The 17,286-nt window shown below is 48.5% G+C and overlaps 1 protein-coding gene across 2 annotated transcripts in view; it reads left to right on the top strand.

Moving 5' to 3' along the window:
- The window catches only part of IQGAP2 (IQ motif containing GTPase activating protein 2), a 502,441-nt gene that overhangs the window by 352,361 nt on the left and 132,794 nt on the right, over window positions 1-17,286 (top strand). The window lies entirely within an intron of this gene.

The following is a 17,286-nucleotide window of genomic DNA, read 5'->3' on the forward strand; positions in this document are numbered from 1 at the left end:
CCTGCGGTTAAGACCAGCCAGCCTCGGGTAACCAGCTACCAGCTTGCAGTGAGTAAAATGAACCACTTACACTGAAACTCCCGTTGTGGCCTACCATCTTTCAACACCCGTCTACCTCATCTATCCTCTGGGGCCTGGCCCTGTTAGTGGCAGCCTGGATGTTAGGCCCTCCGCAAAAACCAACCCCAGTAGTGAAAACTGTGCAGCGGCGGCTCCATCTTCATAGCCGCAAACTGCAAGTGGCGTCACGTGTTTAATCTTTATTCGACAATTCTCTGTAAATATTCCCCTTTTCAAAAAGCACCCAGGGCACGGGACCGTGCAACGGCCACCAAAGTGACATTCCCCAATTATACACCGCCCGGGACAGAGTACTCCATAACTCTGGGCGACACACTTTTACGGAGTGTTTGAGTACCATATTAAAGGGCAGTCGTCAGTAGGACCTACCCTCCTTAGCCATCTAAGGCACATGTAGGTCATAGGAAGCTAAGTAAAATGATACCCTCATATGTGTGATCCGATGCCTTATTCCAGAGAAATCCATAGTTTATTTAATATGTAAATTAGATGTTAAGATCTATGGGCCGGACACTGATCTCCGTGAGAATCTGCCTCCAGGGCTTATTTTAATAGATAAGTTTGTGTGTCATCATTGTGATATGTAATGACTGACCATCTGTTCTCAAAATCACACACGAGCTCTGCAGTGAGGTAAAACTAACACAGTACAGCAGGGGTGAACTTTGTCTCATTACAAACACATATGCAGCTGCCATCCTGTCATAGCGCTTCACCTTCCATCTAACAGGCAGTCAGTGTGGGGGAGGGCAATACAGCAGAGCTGACAGAGGTGTGAGAGGACAACTGCAATTGTGTTTGTAATGAGACAAGGTTAAGCCCTGCCATACTGTTGGTTACAATCAAATACAGCTCTACAGCAAAGCTAATGGCTCTATGACAGAGCAAGTGCTGATGTAAAATGGTTTATAATGAGACAAAGTTCACTTGTTACTGTGTTAGTTCTGATTTCACTGCAGAGCTGTGTGTGACTATGAGCGCTGACTGTCAGTCATTACATGTCTCACACTGGTAACTCCTCCCTTTCATTTAGGCAGATTTTCAGGGAGATCAGTGTCCAGCCCATAGATCTTAACAGCTCATTTACATATAAGAAAAATGTTGAATTCTCTGGAATAAGACCTCATATGACAGATATCAAGGGATCATTTTCTTTAGCTTTCTATGATCTACATGCCCATGTGTTCGGCTTAGGCTAGGTTCACATTTCCGTTGTTTATTATCAGTCACAATCCGCCGCTCTGATAAACAACACAATCCGTTTGGCGGATTCCGTTGTTTCCCATAGACTTGTATGAGCGGCGGATTGTGACTGATGCCCTTGCACTGCATCCGCCGCCCGACTGATCAGTCATGGAACGACTGATCGTCGGGCGGCAGGAACGCAGCTTGTAACGTTTTTGATTTCGATGCGCATGCTCTCTCTTGGCAGCCGAACGATCAGCTGATCGCCCAGTAGCCGCTTTCTGTGAGCGATCAGCTGATCTCCCGTCCAACGGTTTTTGAGAGCGATCAGTCGCTCTCAAAAGCCGGGGGCCAGGAGATCAGCTGATCGTTCACAGAAGCCGGCCGCTGGAGAACGGCTGATCGCGCTCAAAAGCCGGCGGCCAGCTATTGTGAACGATTACTCGTTTTACAACGGAATCCGCTTTCTTGTGACAATGAATTTCAATTCTTGGCACCCGTTGTACAACGCATCAGTCACATGCGTCAAGCAATGGAAATGTGAACCTAGCCTTAGGAGGCTTGATCCTACTGACAGATTACCTTTAACTAATAGCACTTTTCATGTGGGAGCACTTTACTAAAAAGGGTAGAACACATACTGGAAAATTGGATCTTCATTGGCTTTTGTTTCAATTGGCTTTGTCAGAGCCAGCAAGAGAACAGCTTGGTGGTTTAATAGCTCTCATAAACATTAGATAAAAGCTGTGCAATCTGCCAAATTTGGTGGTGTCTGGCCATAAGAAGGGAGAAGGCTTGTGCATTTTTAATTTTACTCACCAGTCCTTTAGTTGTTAAGCCACTTGAAAAGGCTAAAGGCCACTGTAAACATTAGAAAAACCGCTCCCAAACCTGTCGATATCTCAGGCTCAGCTGACAGTCCCATGTACATTGGGTGCCTCCCAACTCTATCCCTACAGATATAAAGGGAGATAAGGATCTGACATGTCCAAGTTAACACTTTTTTTTTCCCCCTTAAGGTAAGCCGTCATTAGAGCGGTCTGTCAGCAGCTTTCTAGTAGAGAACACAGGTGCACTCAGTTGAGCGAGCACTACTGTGTATGGAGGAGTCAGGAGAGATGACTATCATCTGGATGATCAATGGTTTGGCAATTGGCTATATATTGTGTATGGGGCCCCCTACTACCGTGGGGCGGTAGTCGTGGTGGAGGGATTGAGTCTGGACGCCCAGCACATTGCATGGATGTCTTGGTTCTGGCAGGGTGTGTGGACTTGTCATGTCGGCTATACGCCTGTGTAAGCCATATGTTTCCATTGGTTTCGGCTGGCCAGGATTGGATGACTATACAAACTGACAAGGAGACCACCAGCTCATTTTAACAGATAACCGTTTACTTACAGACTTTCAGTCTCAACTTTACACATGAGATAGTGGAAAGAAACTTCCAGCATGTTCTAATTTTACAGAGCGTTCTCAGACACAGTTCTCGCTTCCTCTGGGTAGTTCCTGAACTTACTGGTCCTGTGAGTCTCTGCACAACCCAACCCAGCTCAACGGTCCAATTCATTCACTTTCCCTCTTTGCGGCTCCACATCTATCCTCGTACAGGAAGGGGGTACAGTGATTCTGATCACTATGGCGGGAGTAGAGCCTTGTGTTACCAGATATTTCCATATCTACTTCTCTTCTCCTCATAGAGGAGAGCGGGTTATGGGGTTTGTCAGTAGTGTCAGAAAAGCAACTTATGCTTGCAGACACTTGGGGAAACGTCGCCTGGGAAAGTAGAGTTCATTCATGTACCAGTCCATCCTGATTCATTACCTTTAAGGCTTTGTGCCTTTTTGTTCAAGTCCTGTTCTCTGGACCCTTCTGCTTGGTGCCCCTTCATTAGAAGGTCGATCTCTGGCCTCCGTGTTGTCCCACTCTCTTTTGCATAATGGACGCGCAACCCAGTTATAATAGTAAACAATGACAATAGCCCGTATAATTCACATAAATTACAATTTTTATTAGGTCCAAAAAAAGACACACACACACACACACACACACACACGTGTACATTAAAAGCAATTAAAATGTGCAGGAATAGCACAGGTACAAACACGTTCCCCCTGTGTACAGATGGAAAAGGTATTACCACACATGAAAGAATACAAGGTAACATACACAATTTTCAAAAATAGTGGTTATCTATACCTCCAAGGTTTCTCAATAGGGTTAATCTAACCCACAGGGCTTATGACATGATGGTGGCAAAAGACACATACCCCAAAAATCACATGCAATATAATATCAGACCACGGGCACATGAGTGTGCATGAATGATATGTCCCTAATAATTCAGCTACACAGTGTCACTGGTAAGTCATCATATAACAAGCAAAAGGACAATATCAACTCTCACACCAGCAACAATCTGAGGTATGAAAGCCCAACAGAATCTGACAATAGGTCCTTGTAAGGGTTTGAACAGAAAGGTGCCCTGCAAGGGTCATATATGTCAGTTTCACCACCTAGTCAGTGAAATGGAGGAGGGGAGAGGAGAGAAGGGGGGGGTGTTATGCCATAGTAGTATAATACCCAAGTATGGAGCATAGATCCATAGATCGGAGGTCATGGTGATACCAGGGGCCTGCCACGTTCCCCCTGGTATCACTGTAATGAGGCGACAGGGGGGCCTCCGGCCTTGTAGTCGTGGCCTTTGAAGGTTCAAGGCTCTCCCCTGTCCCCATCACTACTTCAAGGTCGGGAGATGACTCGGTGGGGCAGAGTGTGGTGGTGCAACGATCATCCGGCGCATAAACACGCTCCAGGCAGGGTTCAATGCAAATAAACGACATGTTTTATTTTCACACTTCTTCTCCCAAAAACAGTGCAGTTATGGATACCGGGTACACTTGCTTGAGCTGGGGGACCACCTGCCCTGACGCACCCTCCAGTGGGGATGTGACCGGTTACTCCACTTCGCCGGGCTCCCACTAACAGCTACCCACAGGCCGGACCCACACCGGCTGCTTCACTTGCTGAGGTTTCGTCTCCTCCTGTCTTCTCCGGCGTCCCCTATCAATTCAGCTCCCACACTCTGCCCCCTTGTTGTTCACTCACTCCTCCCGGACCCAACTGCCCCTTTTCTACCACACACACACTTTTTATCTTCCCCTGGTTTCTGCCGGCTCCTCCTCATTCCCTGTGGCGACAGCCGTCCCACCCGGCCACTAGGGGGTGCCCTAACACAATACAATATCAGTAAAACACTTTTATTAAAACAACATTAACATTTCCGGATGACTAGGTTTTCTTTGTAGGGGTCTGCCCACCCACTACACACCTCCCCTCTTAAAACCCGAGCCTCCCGGCAAGGCCCTTTCTAAAAAAAAATCAGTTATAAAACTAGACAAACATGTTACAACAAACTGTGCACCTGTCCGTAATAGGGTACTCGAATAAAAGACCCCAGTCCAGCGCCCGGAGGCTTAGCAGCGCTCCCGGTCTTTGGTGTGCCCGGAGGCTTAGCAGCGCTCCCGGTCTTTGGTGTGCCCGGAGGCCAACGTGGCACTCCCGGTCTTGGTCGTTTGAACAAGAGGACCACAACACTGAAACAAAACTTCTTCCTTTCGGCAACGCGGAGGAGCCCCTGGCTCAGTCCAGCAAGCAGGCTCTCTCCGGAATCAACACAACTTCTGCCGGTCAAACAACATCACCGGTCTTCGTACGAGCCGATCAGGGTGCTTTACGCCGGAGGCCAGGCCCGCTTCCATTCGACCCTCTGTGCCTGGATGTAGTCGGACAACGACTGCCCGGGCTGTCGACGTAACCTTCGAAAAGATTCAGGAGCGACAGCGGCCTCGGATGTCGTGATCTCTTCATTCCCCGGCGGTGGTGATGGGGTCGCCCCTCGGGGTTGCTGAGGCACGTCCAGAACAATCACCGGGTGGTTGGTTATGCTCTGGTTGACCGCCAGCACCGCCGGGGTCTCTCTTTCCGGGCCAGGAGTCGGTCCGGGCATCATCTCCGGAGCCACCGCTAAGGTACGTCGGGGGTGAGAGGCTTCAGCCAGCATCGGTCTTGACTGGGTCCGCCGCCGGCTTTGATGTTCCTCCCACTCTATCTCCTGTTGCCATTGAGCGGCTTCTCGTGGGGTCGGCATTCTGGTCACGCCGACCGCGAAGAGGCCGCGGCTTCCCGCCTCAGGTAGGAACTGGACTTTTTCACCCGGATAGAGGGTGTGCAGGCGCTGTGGCAAACCTTCCACATCCAGATGTACCCGGTTGTAAAAGTAGTCGTCTCCGGTTGTCTCTTCCCGGATAAAGCCGTAGCCCTCTTGTTGGTTAAACTTCACCACTATACCAGTGGTGAACTGTAGCGCCAGCTCTTCGCCTCGGGGACCGGCCATCATCTCCCGGGCGATGGTCTCTGCGAGCAGCCGCTCCCGGACGGGGTCTGGTACTGGAGACTGAGCCCTTGAGTGAGGTATGGTAGACGGCTGGACGGGGTCCCAGAAAAAACCCCAGTGGTCTTGTTCCAGCTTCCGGGCGATTTCTTCTGCCGGAGCCTGCACGGGGACGGATGGTGCTGCGGCCGCGGCGACGGGCAGGGGTGTCTCCAGGACGGGATAGGAGATCCCCAGGGGCCGATTCCCCACTGGTAACTGGGTGGCGTAGGTCGCCCGTACTTCGGTAGTAGTGCCTCCCGTCGCAGCGTCCCAGGTGGTTAGCCAGGTCACCTTAGCCGGACGTTCTGATCCTCCTGACGCGGCCGGGATATCGAGAGGGGACACTTCTGTAGCTGCAGCATGTTTGGGACGCCCTCGGCCCAGGTTAGTGAGGGCCATAGCGGTCACTATTTCCTGCTGTTGTCCGGAGGTCTCCATCTCGTGAGCTTGCGGCGTCTCTAGTAATGGCGGCGGGGTCAGTGGAGAAGGAAGTGGAGGCGGGCTTATTTTTCCCGCTCTTGAGCAGACTCCACCCCCAGTCTCCCACATCATATCGACCCCTCCGCGGCGGTTCTTCTTTTCCTTCAAAACACCGCCCACTGTACATGTTCTTCTGCGTGCCCTGGGACTGGCACCTCCCCTCTTTGGGCGGAGTACTCCGAACTTCTTTTTCGGCACCGGCCAGCCCCAGGCTCTTCTTTTGGCGCCAACTTTTCGCGCCCTTTCTTCGTCTTCACCGACGACGGCCATCTTGCCGCCATCTTGTGCCCGGTCCAACGCTGCAGGCACTGTATCTTCTTCCCACCAGGGGACTGGAAATCTTCTCTCATAGTCCGGATCCTGTGCCCTAGGCACCACTTGATCTCCGGCTTCTTGGGTCCCTGGCAGGGAATTCGCATCCTGCCGACCTACGCCACATGTAATGAGGCGACAGGGGGGCCTCCGGCCTTGTAGTCGTGGCCTTTGTAGGTTCAAGGCTCTCCCCTGTCCCCATCACTACTTCAAGGTCGGGAGATGACTCGGTGGGGCAGAGTGTGGTGGTGCAACGATCATCCGGCGCATAAACACGCTCCAGGCAGGGTTCAATGCAAATAAACGACATGTTTTATTTTCACACTTCTCCCAAAAACAGTGCAGTTATGGATACCGGGTACACTTGCTTGAGCTGGGGGACCACCTGCCCTGACGCACCCTCCAGTGGGGATGTGACCGGTTACTCCACTTCGCCGGGCTCCCACTAACAGCTACCCACAGGCCGGACCCACACCGGCTGCTTCACTTGCTGAGGTTTCGTCTCCTCCTGTCTTCTCCGGCGTCCCCTATCAATTCAGCTCCCACACTCTGCCCCCTTGTTGTTCACTCACTCCTCCCGGACCCAACTGCCCCTTTTCTACCACACACACACTTTTTATCTTCCCCTGGTTTCTGCCGGCTCCTCCTCATTCCCTGTGGCGACAGCCGTCCCACCCGGCCACTAGGGGGTGCCCTAACACAATACAATATCAGTAAAACACTTTTATTAAAACAACATTAACATTTCCGGATGACTAGGTTTTCTTTGTAGGGGTCTGCCCACCCACTACATCACCATGACCTCCGATCTATGCTCCATACTTGGGTATTATACTACTATGGCATAACACCCCCCCCTTCTCTCCTCTCCCCTCCTCCATTTCACTGACTAGGTGGTGAGACTGACATATATGACCCTTGCAGGGCACCTTTCTGTTCAAACCCTTACAAGGACCTATTGTCAGATTCTGTTGGGCTTTCATACCTCAGATTGTTGCTGGTGTGAGAGTTGATATTGTCCTTTTGCTTGTTATATGATGACTTACCAGTGACACTGTGTAGCTGAATAATTAGGGACATATCATTCATGCACACTCATGTGCCCGTGGTCTGATATTAGATCGCATGTGATTTTTGGGGTATGTGTCTTCTGCCACCATCATGTCATAAGCCCTGTGGGTTAGATTAACCCTATTGAGAAACCTTGGAGGTATAGATAACCACTATTTTTGAAAATTGTGTATGTTACCTTGTATTCTTTCATGTGTGGTAATACCTTTTCCATCTGTACACAGGGGGAACGTGTTTGTACCTGTGCTATTCCTGCACATTTTAATTGCTTTTAATGTACACTTTGTGTGTGTGTGTGTGTGTGTGTGTGTGTGTGTGTGTGTATGTGTGTGTGTGTGTGTCTTTTTTTGGACCTAATAAAAATTGTAATTTATGTTAATTATACGGATCATAGTCATTGTTTACTATTATTACTGGGTTGCGCGTCCATTATGCATGAGCTTTTACTCTCCTTTTTCCACTTATGCTGTTTCATGCAGGACGTGGCACCCATGTTCTTGCTTTATTTATTATATTACCCGAGCTGTGCATCCGGTGTCTTCTTCTAGTCCCACTTTCTTTGTCTCATCCACACTTTAGAATCACACTATCTCAAGTTGATCTCCTCCCTCCTTTTGCTACCACAGGTCACCCACTGCATGTGGCTTGACGACCTCTCAGACCATAGGTCTGCTCTAGTTGTATGCTGGGCCCTATCTGAAGCACCACAAGAAACTGTCACTTTTCCTATATGCTAGCCCCTCCCATTGTGAGCTGGTCCCAACACTAAACTATTGCTTGCCCTATAGTCTGACAAACCACACAACGACATTACTATACATTAGCCATGAAAACATTATAACACATTACATCACTTACCAAGACGCAGGACATCATTCACATGACCTCACAAAAACATGATTGGTGTCTTCAGGGAGTAACGCGACAACAAGTCCTCCTCCTTGCACATTGCTAGTGGTAGGGTTGGAGTTAGGAATAGCTGTCAGTTTACAATTATTAAAGCTGGAGGGGCCCCTTAAGGATTACTGGTTAGCTTTATGGTTTACATGTAGATTGTGTTTTGCCACATCCCAATAATTTATCTAGATTCCTCAGCCCATCTGGATCACAGGAAGAGATCACAAAGGAAAGCAAAGCTCAGTAGGTTGAATACAAATATATAACAAACGATAAACCAATTTCTTGGGTAGAATTCTCAGTTATTTAGGAAAAGTCACTTTAAGTGACTTTATCCATTAAAGGTAATTTGTTGTATTAATTCACTGGTGGCTTCAAATACGCATTTATGGCTGCACTCCCCTTCTGGCAGTGTGGTCATAATGAATTATTTTATGTGATATATTCCAAATGTATCGAAATTGTGTAGGTAGGAAGAAATTTTGTAACAAAAAGGACTGTGTAGTGCTAAGATATATAGATCAATGAATCTGGTAATATAGACATGCAATATTCTATACAAAACTTGTAAAAATTGAGATCTTAGCACACAAAAATGGCCAGTTTTATGTGAGCCCAACAGACAACAGCAAGGTAGGTAGGAAGAAATTTAACCTGGTGGTCCCTGTCCAGGTCACTGGGGTATCTTTATTTTACATAGTAGCTCCTGTTGCTGATTATTTTCTGAATACAAGGCACATGTCGTCCGAGTATAGACAGTCATTCCCAGTCTTTCAGAGTCCTGCGGCCCCTTTATTTACATTGTAACACATGTATCCTTTGACATATTAGACCCTCACTCACCATTCACCAGCAGATTATGTAAGATTCTGGTTAGAGAATGAAATTGTTCACTGTTCAGCCCCGATTATGTCCTGGCAGCTGTAAATAGAAAGGTGCGGCCTGAGATGTGAGATTGTATCAGGAGCGCACTGATTTAATATATGGATTTCCCAACTAGCTCCTTCTGTAATATAGAAAACTGTATCCGGCATTATTCCATGAGGGCATGATGACTTATTAATATTTGCAATTAGTCTTTCTTCAGAAGTGTACCATCACGTTCCTTTACCCGGTACAAATATCCAGTTCGCTTCCTTATCCCTTGTATCTGAATGATGTTGGTGCCTACCTGACACCTAGACCCTGGGGCACCTGCCTACCCTTCCAGCCATGAAAGCCTAAATATTTAAAGCACTTTTTTTTTTTTTTCTTTAACTTCACTTCTGGAGTGCTGCTTTAAATCTAAGTTCCTTGACCCTATTTATATAGTCACCTTCCGCCGTCTTCATCTTATATCACCGACGCCCCCATTAGTCTTCTGCAGTTTCTGACCTGCCGGCTTCTCCACTGTTTCATGGAGTGCGCTGGAGTTGACAACTCAAAGCAACTCTACGAGAGCCTTGTTCTGACCTCTTTCTGGCTCTCATAGACTTGTATTGTGATCGTGTGACGTAACTTCAAACTTTCGGCTTGTCAGAAGTTATGGTCATCGCTGGACCGGAGTGGCATCGATAAAAGGTGAAAATGCTGGAGGGGGAGTATACGACTGGGGGAAGAGATTACAAGCACCACTTCAATGCTGAAAGCAAATCTAAATACTGGAGTGGTGGTTTAGGCTATGTGCGCACAGTGCGTTTTTCGCAGCATATGAGAGTTAATTTTTGCTGTCCACACACAACTTTTTTTTTTTTTTTTTTTTTAAACTGTGTTTTTGAGCTGAAAAAAAAATGGACATGTCAATTCTTTGCTGCATTTAACTGCGTTTTCCACCCATGCAATGCATTGGAAAAACGCACCAAAACGCAGTGATCAAAAATGCAACAAAACGCAGCCAAAAACGCACCAAAACGTGGTAAAAACGCATGCGTTTTTGCCGCGGGTGCGTTTTTGTGTGTTTTTTAGCCTCAAAAACAGCACAAAAACGCAGCGTCTAAAAAAAGCAATGTGCGCACAAAGCCTTAAAGGGAATCTGTCAGCAGGTTTTTGCTACCTCATGTGAGAGCAGCATGATGTAGGTAAGCATATTCTGAATCCAACGATATATCACTCACATTACTGGCTGCAGCCGTTCTAACACAATCAGAAGTTTTAGCTTTATCATGTAGCTGACCCCAGAGATCAGAGAGCTACCACACTCACACCAGGCTCTCTATAGAGATTGTACATGAACAGTGAGGTGTCAATCAGAGGAGGGGGTGTCAGACTGCCATCATGCATGATCTTGTAGTCCGCAATGAGAAGTCCTGCTGCTTAAACAAATGTACGGTAGCTAATAAACAGCGGATTCGACTTAATCCCCCCACATGTCTACTGATCTGATCAGCAGACATGTGTGGTTAACAGGTGCTGGTGAATCACAGATCCACTTGTCTATTAACCCTTTAGATGTCACTGTCAAGATCTGCCTGTCCACAGCCATGGTGGGCAAGCTCACATATCCCACAGGACGTAGCCGTACCTTTGGCTGAATATAGTACTATATCAGCTGCACCCAGCCATTGTTATATACCACTGCGGTTTGTTCATTCTATTTGCTATTCCCAAATTAAAAAGAAAAATAAAACTACCTTTTCCACCTTATCCTCCACTTGCAACCCTTCAAGATTATTACTTTTTCTTCTGTCAAGTAATTTCCCTATTCACTTTTTTTGTTGCAGGGCAGTTGTCCTGCTCTTACCCCCATTTTGCTTCCTTTTGCAGCCACCTACCCCTTACTACTACCATTTTACAACACAAATGTTTGGGTCCCCATTGACGTCTATGGGTTTTAGGGTTAACTTCGAGGCCCAAACCAAGCTTTTGACTACAGTTTGGCCAAATTCTGAGAACCTGAAGATCCATGGGTACGCTCATCCAGGGCCAGATTAAGGTTGGTGGGGGCCCCTGGGCAGAAAATCTGGTGGGGGCCCCATAATGTTAACATTTTTAGCTATAACAGTAGAGCGCGAACCGTAGCATTTAGATATAAATCCAATGAACATTTATCTTATCCTGTTCTGCCACATCCAGATTTACAGTACTACAATACAGACACAGTCCAGGATCACTCACAGTACAATACAGATACAGTCCAGGATCACTCACAGCTGTCACTTATACACACAGTACAATACAGATACAGTCCAGGATCACTCACAGCAGTCACTTATACACAGAAAGTAGAGTTAGGCTATGTGCGCACGTTGCGTTTGTCTCTGCAGAAATTTCTGCAGCAATTTGAACAGCACACGTGCGCTTCAAATCGCTAGAGAAAGAGTCCGTAATGAAAAGCCAATTTCATGCGCTCTGAGTGCAGCCCCTCCCATAGACAGAGCAGGGGCTGCATCCAAAGCACATGAAAGAAGTGACACGTCACTTCTTAGAACGCAGCACTTCAGGCAGCAGCCGAATCGCTACACTCTAATACACCACGTGCGCAAGGCTCCTGCATAATCTTCATAGATTGTGCTGGGGACGCAGGACGCATGCAGTTACACTGCGATGCAGATCGCAGCGTAACTGCATGCAAATACGCAACGTGCGTACAGAACCTTACTCACATATTTTTTATTGATCCCAATGTTAAGGCAGGCAGGGCCGGCTCCAGGTTTTTGTGGCCTCCGCGTGAAAGTCTCAGTGGACCCCATCCACACACAGACACGCACACACACATACAGGCATCCGTACATACACATACAGGCATACGTACATATACATATTTGAAGACAAATTCAGAATAATACATATAAACAGACAAATATATGCACAGTCATATACACTGACATACATGCAGACACAGACGCATTAGGGCTCGTGCGCACGTTGTGTAATTCCATGCATTTATGCTGCGTATAGCACTGCAGTGTAAATGCATGCGTCCTGCGTCCCCTATACAGTCTATGTAGATTGTGCATGATACGTGCGCTTGATGCTTTTATGAACGCAGCGATTTGGGTGCTAAAATGTTGACCCAAATCTGTGAGTTCATGAAAGGAGCATGTCAATTATTCCGTGCGCTATGGATGCGGCTCCCGCTCTGTCTATGGTGGGGGCAGCAGCCAGAGCGCATGAAATCGGCATTTTTTGTAAAGAAAAACTGCATCCATTATGCAGTGTTTCTGCAGCGATTTGACGCGCACATGTGCTGTCAAATCGCTGCAGAATATTCAGCAGTTACGTGCGCATGAGCCCTTACAGGTATTAATATGGGGAAATCGCCAGCAGCCTCACTCACCTCTCCTGCTTGTTTCCGTCCAGCTCCTCCAGGACATGTGTGTTTCACGATGGCTGTCACTAACAGACATGACTGCACACTGACAGCACTGCTGTATATACATCACAGGAGGGGCTGGGGGCTACAATATATACATTACAAGAGGGGCAGGGGGCATAGACGTTACTGGAGTGGCAAACAGCTCTGGTGGTGTACTTATTACTGGGATGGGTGACATAGCGCTCTGGGGGACCCATATAGTTCTGGGGTGCTGCACAGACTGCTTCTTACACACACAGCTCTGACACACACACACACACACACACACAGCTCTGACACACACACACACAGCTCTGACACACACACACACACACACAGCTCTGACACACACACACACACACACACACACACACACACACAGCTCTGACACACACACACACACACACACACAGCTCTGACACACACAGCTCTGACACACAGCTGACACACACAGCTCTGACACACACATCTCTGACACACATACACACACACACACAGCTCTGACACACACAGCTCTGACACACACAGCTCTGACACACATACACACACAGCTCTGACACACACACACACACACACAGCTCTGACACACACAGCTCTGACACACAGCTGACGCACACAGCTCTGACACACACATCTCTGACACACACACACACACACACAGCTCTGACACACACACAGCTCTGACACACACAGCTCTGACACACACAGCTCTGACACACACAGCTCTGACACACATACACACACAGCTCTGACACACACACACACACACACACAGCTCTGACACACACACACACAGCTCTGACACACACACACACAGCTCTGACACACACACACACAGCTCTGACACACACACACACAGCTCTGACACACACACACAGCTCTGACACACACACACAGCTCTGACACACACACACAGCTCTGACACACACAGCTCTGACACACACAGCTGACACACACAGCTCTGACACACACAGCTCTGACACACATACACACACACAGCTCTGACACATATACACACACAGCTCTGACACACACACACAGCTCTGACACACACACACAGCTCTGACACACACACACAGCTCTGACACACACACAGCTCTGACACACACAGCTCTGACACACATACACACACACACAGCTCTGACACACACACACACAGCTCTGACACACACACACACAGCTCTGACACACACACACACACACAGCTCTGACACACACACAGCTGACACACACACAGCTCTGACACACACACACAGCTCTGACACACACACACACAGCTCTGACACACAGCTCTGACACACACAACTCTGACACACATACACACACACAGCTCTGACACACATACACAGCTCTGACACACATACACACACAGCTCTGACACACACAGCTCTGACACACACAATGCACCCACCCATCACCCCCTACACACACACACACACAATGCATCCCCCATCACCCCCTACACACACACACACACACACACACAATGCATCCCCCATCACCCCCTACACACACACACACACACACACACAATGCACCCCCCATCACACCCTACACACACAATGCACCCATCACCCCCTACAAACACACACACAATGCACCCATCACCCCCTACAAACACACACACACACACACACACACACAATTCACCCCCTACACACACACACACACACACTCAAATACAATGCACCCACCATTCCTCCCCCCGCACAAAACACACATACAATGCACCCACCCATCACCCCCTACACACACACACACACACACACACACACACACAATGCACCCCCCATCACCCCCTACACACAATGCACCCCCCTTTACCTCTACACAAACACACAATGCATCCCCCATCACCCCTACACACACACACACACAATGCACCCACCCATCACCCCCTACACACACACACACAATGCATCTCCCCATCACCCCCTACACACACAATGCATCTCCCCATCACCCCCTACACACACAATGCATCTCCCCATCACCCCCCCCACACACACAATGCACCCCCCATCACCTCTACACACACACACACACACACACACACACACACACACAAAATGCACCCCCCATCACCCCCTACACACACAACGCACCCATCACCCCCTACAAACACAATGCAGCCCCCATCACCCACTACACACACACACACACACACTCAAATACAATGCACCCACCATTCCTCCCTACACACACTCACAAATACAATGCACCCCCATTACTCCCCCCACACAAAACACACATACAATGCACCCACCCATCGCCCCCTACACACACACACAATGCACCCACCCATCACCCCCTACACACACACACACAATGCATCTCCCCATCACCCCCTACACACACAATGCATCTCCCCATCACCCCCTACACACACAATGCATCTCCCCATCACCCCCTACACACACAATGCATCTCCCCATCACCCCCTACATACACAATGCATCCCCCCATCACCCCCCCCTCCACACACAATGCACCCCCCCATCACCTCTACACACACACACACACACACACACACACACACACACACACAATGCACCCCCCATTACCCCTCCCCCCACACACAATACAATGCATCCCTCATCACCCCCTACACACACAAATCACACTGCCCCATCCCTACACACTCCTGCCTCCCCCCCTCCCTCAGAATACAGTACTCCCCCTCTGCCTGTCACAAAGCTGTGTTCCACTTCCTTCACAGATGTTCCCCGTTATGTGTCCTCAGCCCCTCCCCACTCATCATCACTAATTAAACCTGTCTCTTCGGCTCCTTCATGGAGCGCTTACCATCTGATGTCCCCTGTGTGCCGGCGCCCGCAGCACTGTGATGATGTCAGCAAGGTGCTGATCTCATCACGTTGCTGCACGTCGGGGGCGGGGCCCAGTCCCGGCGCGCTGTTCAAATGTATTTATGTCTGAAAGACGCAAATACATTTGAATAGGAAGAAGGAGGAAGCTGTGAGCACCGGCTCCGGCTCCGCTGCGCTCCTCTGCATTGTGTGCATGCCGGGCACACAGCACACAGCAGAGCCGGCACAGCACAGCCTCCTGCTGCAGCTAGTGTGTCGGGCCTGCATGCACACACTGCGGAGGAGCGTGGCTGCACATACAGCGGCCCATTACACCGTGCCCCTGCTTCTAGGGGGGGGGGGGCAGGTGCCCCTCCGCCCCTCGCTGGGTATGCCCATGACGGCCGCAGCACATAGCAGGGAGCTCATTGGCACACCTCTGACCCCGGAAGTACAATCGCTGGTACTTCCGGGGTCATTCAGCGTCCTGTGCCCGCAGTTTGTTTTTGCGTCTTAAAGACGCAGATACAAATAAATGCCGGTGCACCCCCCCCCCACACACCCCCCCGAAAACACAGCTGATTTATTAGACTGTCTTTACGGAGGGGGAGAGGGTGTGAAGAAATAAAAAAAAAAAGCTGACAAGTATGGCCCTGGTGGTGGGTGCCCCCTTAGAAGCTCTTTTGGTTGGGGCCCCTGGGCTGGAGCCCCGCTTGCCCCGCCTATAATCCGGCCCTGTGCTCATCCCTAATTACTACTTCTGACCTGGTGACATGTCCCCCTATAAAACACAACTCCAGCATTTTTTTTTTGTCTGCAGGAGTGGCGCCAGTAACGTAAGATCCCGGAGCATAGTAGTATACTTACCAGCCGCCTCTTCACTTCTTCCTTTTGTTGCTCTGGTCCTGATCCAGCATATTGTGACCACAACATCTGACTAACTGGAAGTCAGAGCGAACGGTAACAAGCTCTCAGTGCAAGTCTATCACAGCCTCGTTCTGGCTCTCATAGACTTACATTGAGTTGTGACATTTGTGTCGCCCAGCAAACACTGGAGGGATTCAGCAGGTCACAAACTGCTGGAGAGCGACCAATAAAAGATGAAGACAGCGACTGGTAAGCATAAGACGAAGTACTGGGAAGTTAGATTAGTGGCAACACTCCAGGGGTAAAATAAAATTTAAAAAAAAACAAAACACTACATTGGTGCTTTAAGGCTGTGTATAAATCTATATATTTAGATCTATATATCAGTAGCATTTCACAATGTTTGCCTTTTTAAGTATCCCATTATTTAAGAATATGTCTGCTATTGTTTCCCATTGTAAAAAAATAATGTATACTACATGGTATGCTGAGGCTTATTGACCTAGTATATGCCAAAAGAACACTTTTCATACGCTAAATGCATAGGGGTTCATTCATTGGGCAGACACCAAAGGTAAACGTAAAAGTGTGGACAGAATCAGTGGTGACTCACTTCCTTTGAGAAAGTTACCTTCATAAATTCTCAGCAAACATGTCATTTCTCCGGAGCCATCATGTATATATGTATGATTAGCTAATATATGCTGAATTATCTCCAGGTAATTTCAGGTATTACAGAAAATCAGGTTTCCAAAGAAATAAAACCAAATTGCATCACATGCAGGTGCAGCATTTTCTGGAGAAATGAAGAAACATGACAGATCCTGTTTCTAAGGCTGGATTCACATGATGGTATGGAATCTGATGCGAGTGCAATGGA

Source organism: Anomaloglossus baeobatrachus, chromosome 1, assembly GCF_048569485.1.
Source record: "Anomaloglossus baeobatrachus isolate aAnoBae1 chromosome 1, aAnoBae1.hap1, whole genome shotgun sequence".
Lineage (NCBI taxonomy): Eukaryota > Metazoa > Chordata > Amphibia > Anura > Aromobatidae > Anomaloglossus > Anomaloglossus baeobatrachus.